Genomic DNA, 6,337 nt, shown 5'->3' on the forward strand with positions numbered 1-6,337 from the left:
TGTGTGTGTGTGTGTGTGTGTGTGTGTGTGTGTGTGTGTGTGTAGCATTCAACACCTTTCCTCCTTGGAGGGCAATTCTTCATTGCGAATATAATTGGTGGGTTACTGAACATCACATCCCTGTATAGAAGCTAGGCAGACAAGAGCTATAGAATCCTATTCTGCCCACTTAATTAACAGCCACATGAACATACATGCACAAATCACATGGTCCCCAGTTGACTCTTTTTTACTTGATTAGGAGGTAAACAGGAAGGACAGTTGTATTTTTTTTTTTTTTTTTTTTTGAGATGGAGTTTCACCCTCATTGCCCAGGCTGGAGTGCAGTGCAATCTCGGCTCACTGCAATCTCCGCCTCCTGGGTTCAAGGGATTCTCCTGCCTCAGCCCCCCACCCCCCCACCCCAAGTAGATGGAATTACAGGCACGTGCCACCACGCCCGGCTAATTTTTATGTTTTTTTGTAGAGACAGGGGTTTCACCATCTTGGCCAGGCTGGTCTTGAACTCCTGACTTCTTAAATATGATACTGTGCTCCCTGATTCCAAGCCTTAGGCAAGCTTTTCCTCTACCTCTCCTGCCCTCCTTATACCTTACAAGTCTGATTCTCTAGGCTTTAGTCCACTCTGTGAATTCCTAAAGCTTTTTATTAAATTCATTTTTTTCCTCAGGGTATCGGGAGATTGTTTCAGTTGCTTTCAGTGAGGAACCTAAACACTCGAGTGATGTTTTAAAGAATGGTATTGACTACTTAAAACAGTGCCAGATATTTGGGGAAAGTAACTTTATGTATGAAGGAAGGGCATGAAAATGCATATTGTTGTTAGGTTTACAAATACTAACTGATGATCTGAATCACCCCTCTCTTTCCATCTCCTTTTTTAATAGCATTAGAAATATTCTATGTAAATAGTCCAACATTCTCTTTTCCAAGCAAGGTCGTCCAGTTTTTCCATAAATAAAAAACTATCAGGTTTAAAGTTTGGTTTAGCAAATATGTACTCTTTCAAAAAGACTGAATGAAAAACTAAACAGAAATATTTGTAAAATCAACTTTGACTGCTATGATGATTATATACAAAATTTTAGAAAACTGATTATGCTTGCTTTCCCAACCTTCTGAAATTAAGCTTATGCACTTTCACTGTTCAAATTTTATTTGACGTAAGTGAGAAGCTAAGTAAGTAAAAGCACTTTAAAAAAGATCTGCAACCAGGATCATTGTATTAGAGCTGCAGACAACGAACTCAGCTCATGAGCTTGCCTTCAGATTTAATTCTAGATGTCCTTTCTCTCTTGCACATGTGAATAAACAGCAAAAAGATTTCCGTCAGCTCGCTCTCTGGTTTAAGCAGAAATGCAATCATCATGGTTCCTAAGTGTTGTGTGTACACTTTCTAACTCAATTTTCTCAGCATTATTTAGACACGCTCACTGCTTAAACCTGATAGGAAGCCTTCCCACCCATACCAATTAACCTAACCCTGCAATTTTGTGTTACCCAGTCGTCATTGAATCCTCCCTTTTTCTCCTCTATGCTGCTTATTTGAATTGGTTTGAATCCTTGCCCAGAAAATGTTTGTAATCTAAAAATTGTCTTAATCTTTTTGGTACAATTTTTCCTGCTTTTTAATTTCCTGAGAAACCCAGGTGAATTTCCAGACTTTTCTTCAGATCGCATGGAACACTATTTTTTAAGTGCAATTTTCTTTTTGTGTTTTGCCCATAGGAACTGGCATGTTAAAAACAGCAGTCATTGGCCAAACCACAATAAAGAGCTTCTCTCCCTTCCATTCTCATGGGCTTTCTAGGTGTTTCTCTCAGGAAGATCCATGAGGGAAAGAAAAGACAAAAATATTTCTTATCTGTCAAGTTAACACTCTCTGAAAGTTAGGCATTGGAAAATATAAATCAGTTGAGAGTTATGAAGTCAACTGTGCACTTGGAGTTACAAATTCTATGGATATTTGAGATTGGGTTTATACAAATGAATGAAGCTTAGAGAAATCTACAAGATGGCTCAAATAGAAAATTAATTACTAATGCATATTTACTTAGGATCATAAAAGTAAGAGATAGTCATTAGAAGGGATGAGTACATTCTCTGAAAAGTTTTCATTTAAAACTTGGTACTCTTTAGGTCATCACCTTTAGCCCTTCTGTAAGTAACTTTGAAATTATAGAATGGGTTCATGGATTTAAATGGATTATTTGGAATGCACGAATTTATGTATTTGACTTCAAATAAGGACAAGGAGGTAGGTATCCACACTCCTTCAGTTTCAGAAAGGGAGTGACTGAGACTTAGAATTGTGACGTGTCCAGAGTTGCACAGCTAGTAGCTGGTAGAAGCAGTAGTTGAATGCAGGTCTATGTGGCTACAGAGTTTAAGTTCTTAGACACTTCTCATCTCCATGGAGAGCTACAAATGTTTATGTCATAAGTATAAATCTTACATGTCAAAAGTTATTTGAGATGAAAGCTCTACCTGGCAGGAACAACTGTACTTGTGCTGTTTTTTATCTTTGGCAATGGAAAGGGAAGTCATTCCCATGTAGGCCAGAAATTTTTCCATCTGTGCAATAATAATTTGCCTTTCTCTTAAAAAAATAGAGAGGAGTTGACATTTCACAAAGGACATGACATGAATACAAGCCAATATAGAGCTTTTGCTTAACCTGCAATTATAATAATCTGTGTCTTCAAAAGCTCCAACTATGAGACCAAACCTACTTATAAGCAGTGATTTGGTGATTCAGTCCTTTTGTAGAATTATTTGATGGACCAGGATAGAGTATATTCTAGATATACAGGAGATTGGTGTGGTTTGAATGGCTTATTTTTAACGCATGTGTGTGAATGTGTGTGGGTGTTTGTATGTAATGGACATAGATAAAAAGGACAATATTCAATACCATCTAGTTTCAAACTATTATTTTAAGAGTTACCAAACGATACATGTGTTCAGGGTATACGGTGTTTTTAATCTCTTATTCAAATAAACCCATGTATCCTAGAATTCATGCATAAGTTGAGTTTTCTTTAATAGGTTGACTGTCTTCCTCCTTTAAAAGCATGTGATCAAAACTGCATACTCTGAAATTGTCTTTCTTATATTCTATTTACTGCTGAGATGTTTGCCACATCAAAATATACAGAAAAAGCTGGAATAAATAGCTAATCACATTACAGAATACATCAGTAAACTATGATAAGCCTAGAACTATGTATATTGTATTACTATGTCTTCTCAGTTTTCAAGCTAAAGACAATTTATAAAATAACTGTTTTTCCTCAGAACAAACATTTCACCAAGAATTATAATTTTTTATTGGTTCATGTCCTAATATATTTGAAAGGCAATTTTTAAAAACTAATGTGTGGCCGGGTGCAGTGGCTCATGCCTGTAATCCCAGCACTTTGGGAAGCTGAGGCCGGTGGATCACGAGGTCAGGAGTTCGAGACCAGCCTGACCAACATGATGAAACCCTGTCTCTACTAAAAATACAAAAATTATCCTGGTGTCATGGTGCACACCTGTAATTCCAGCTACTCAGGAGGCTAAGGAAGGTGAATTGCTTCAACCCAGGAGGTAGAGGTTGCAGTGAGCCAAAATGATGCCACTGCACTCCAGCCTGGGAGACAGAGCAAGACTCTGTCTCAAAAAAAAATCCAAAAAAACAGGCTGGGTGCGGTGGCTCACGCCTGTAATCCCAGAACTTTGGGAGGCTGAAGTGGGTGGATCACGAGGTCAAGAGATCAAGACCATCCTGACTACCATGGTGAAACCCCGTCTCTACTAAAAATACAAAAAAAAAAAAAAATAGTCGGGTGCAGTGGCGGGCACCTGCAGTCCCAGCTACTCGGGAGGCTGAGGCAGGAGAATGGCATGAACCTGGGAGGCGGAGCTTGCAGAGAGCCAAGATCACGCCACTGTACTCCAGCCTGGGCAACATAGCAAGACTCCACCTCAAAAAAAAAAAAAAACCCAAAAAACAAAACGTGTGTGTGTGTGTGTGTGTGTGTGTGTGTGTGTGTGAATGTGTGTCATAAGTCAGACCCCACAAAATTAGAGTCTATAGACTTTTGTTAGTCCACAGAAAGGTTTTACTTGAACATAAATTTAAGCCAGTGTTTAAACCATATGAAAATATAGACTCTGGATTTCATCATTAACTCTCCTATATTAAAAGCAGTAGTTGGACAAGATGATCCTTCAGCTCTTTTGGTTTGAAACAGTCAGAGACGTTGAGTCACCCTTTGCTGAATGTTGAGGGTTACTATCTACCATTTTAAAATAAAAGATGTTCTGTCAGTTACCACTAAAGTGGTACTTTCCCATGGTAGCGCTGGAGAGGAGGTTAGTTAGTAGGAATGAATGGTAAAGTTGTTTGCAACTTTCTAAGGCAACACCTTTCAAATTTTACAGTATATAAGAACCACCTGTGAACTTGTGAAAATGCAGATTCTCTGCTATAACCTCAAAGGTTATGATTGAGAGATTTGGGATGGGGACCTGAGTATTTGCATTTTGAAAAAGATTCCCAAGTGAGGCTGATGTTGATATACAGACCACAGTCCCACAATTAGCACGACTTACTGGAAGTAGAATCTCAACCATTCAATTGACATCATATACAAAAATTAGCTCAAAATGTAACCAAAGTCTTAAGAGTTCAGAGTTATAACAAAACTATAGAATCTTAGAAGCAATAAAAATAACTATAAAACCTTAAAAGAAAATCATGATCCTGAATTATGCAATTTTTTTAATATCTGACACAAAACACAAGCATCATTGTCAACAAAAACAAATGACCAGACATCATCAAAATTGAACACTTTTTTTTTTTTCCTTGCGATAGAGTTTCACTCTTATTGCCTAGGCTGGAGTGCAATGGCGCAATCTCAGCTCACTGCAACCTCTCCCTCTTGGGTTCAAGCAATTCTCCTGCCTCTGCCTCTCGAGTAGCTGGGACTACAGGAACACACCACCAAGCCTGGCTCATTTTGTTTTTATTAGTGACGGGGTTTCACCATGTTGGTCAGGTTGGTCTTGAACTTCTGACCTCAGGTGATCCACTGGCCTCGGCCTCCCAAAGTGCTGGGATTACAGGCGTGAGCCACCACACCTGGCTGAAACCTTTTTTCTTTTGCTTCAAATGACACCAGTAAGAAGGCAAAAAGAATTCAATGTAGTAGAAATGTTGTGTAAATAATATATCTGATGAAGGACTTACACCAAGAATAAATAAAGAATTCTTACAAGTATATAATAAAAAGATAAATAGCCCAATTTAAAAATGGCAAAGAATTTGATAGACAGTCATCCAAAGCAGGGTTGTACAGAGGCAGCCACAGCAACACACAGAGCCATCTGCTGGGTCGCAGGTGAGATAGGAGACCAAAAGGCCTGCTCCAGAGGGAGGATGAACACTTAGAGGAAGATAACTTCTTACTGTCTTTCTCCTCCATCTCTGCTGAACAATTTTATGCTGTAACTGGATATTTATACTACATTATGGTGGATAACGACTTGTAGTTATTACAGAGAAATTTCTTGGACAAATACTGTCAGGAATTTGAAGACACGTTAGAGAATAAACTCACCTACATGCCTACTTTTAATGAATATATTTCTTTTAATGAATATATTTCTTAAAGACCAGCTGCTGGGGCAGATGCTTGGATTTAACATGGCAGCCTTTACAACATTACAGCACCATAAAGATGAAGTGGTTGGTGACATATTTGACATGCTATTCACATTTACAGGTTTGATAGCATTTAAAGAACGATTTCTGGGCTACAAAGAAGAAAAACAAGGCTGGGATTGGACTTAAGCAGTGGTTTACTGGTGACTTCATTGTGTAAATCGTCTTCTATGTTAGCTTCCCAGAACGATCTGAAGCACTAGGTCCTACCTCCAGCCAATGAATGAGATCATTCTGGATGTCACCAGCCCAAAAGGCCAATAGGCTCAGCTAATAATGACTTAAGAATATATTTTGGAAAGACTTACTGTGTTTTGCAACTATTCCCTCACATTATGTATTGATGGGCCAAAACCAAAATGACCTAACCCTGCTGGACATATTTCTCCTGAAACACCTTCTTGTATTCATTAACCTTAGTACGCCTCCTGAAGCGTTTAGGAACCGTAATACACCTCTCCTCCCCAAGTAAACACTGCTCTCAGATGCTTCTGAGTCAGACCCCTCTGAAGAAAGCCCACGTCAAGTATTTCACCCGGAGGGTCCCTGGCCCAGCATACATGTTGGTGTGTTAACAGCATGGAATAACCCACCATCAGGAGCCCTCTTTGTCCCAGGAGCTTT

The 6,337-nt window shown here is 38.9% G+C and overlaps 1 pseudogene; it reads left to right on the top strand.

Annotated features, from left to right (window-relative positions):
• LOC116470643 (ADP-ribosylation factor-like protein 2-binding protein) overlaps nucleotides 1-5,916 on the top strand; it is a 58,444-nt pseudogene extending 52,528 nt beyond the window's left edge.
• The last annotated feature ends 421 nt before the right edge of the window (nucleotides 5,917-6,337 follow it).

Source organism: Hylobates moloch, unplaced genomic scaffold (assembly GCF_009828535.3).
Source record: "Hylobates moloch isolate HMO894 unplaced genomic scaffold, HMol_V3 SCAFFOLD_6, whole genome shotgun sequence".
NCBI lineage: Eukaryota > Metazoa > Chordata > Mammalia > Primates > Hylobatidae > Hylobates > Hylobates moloch.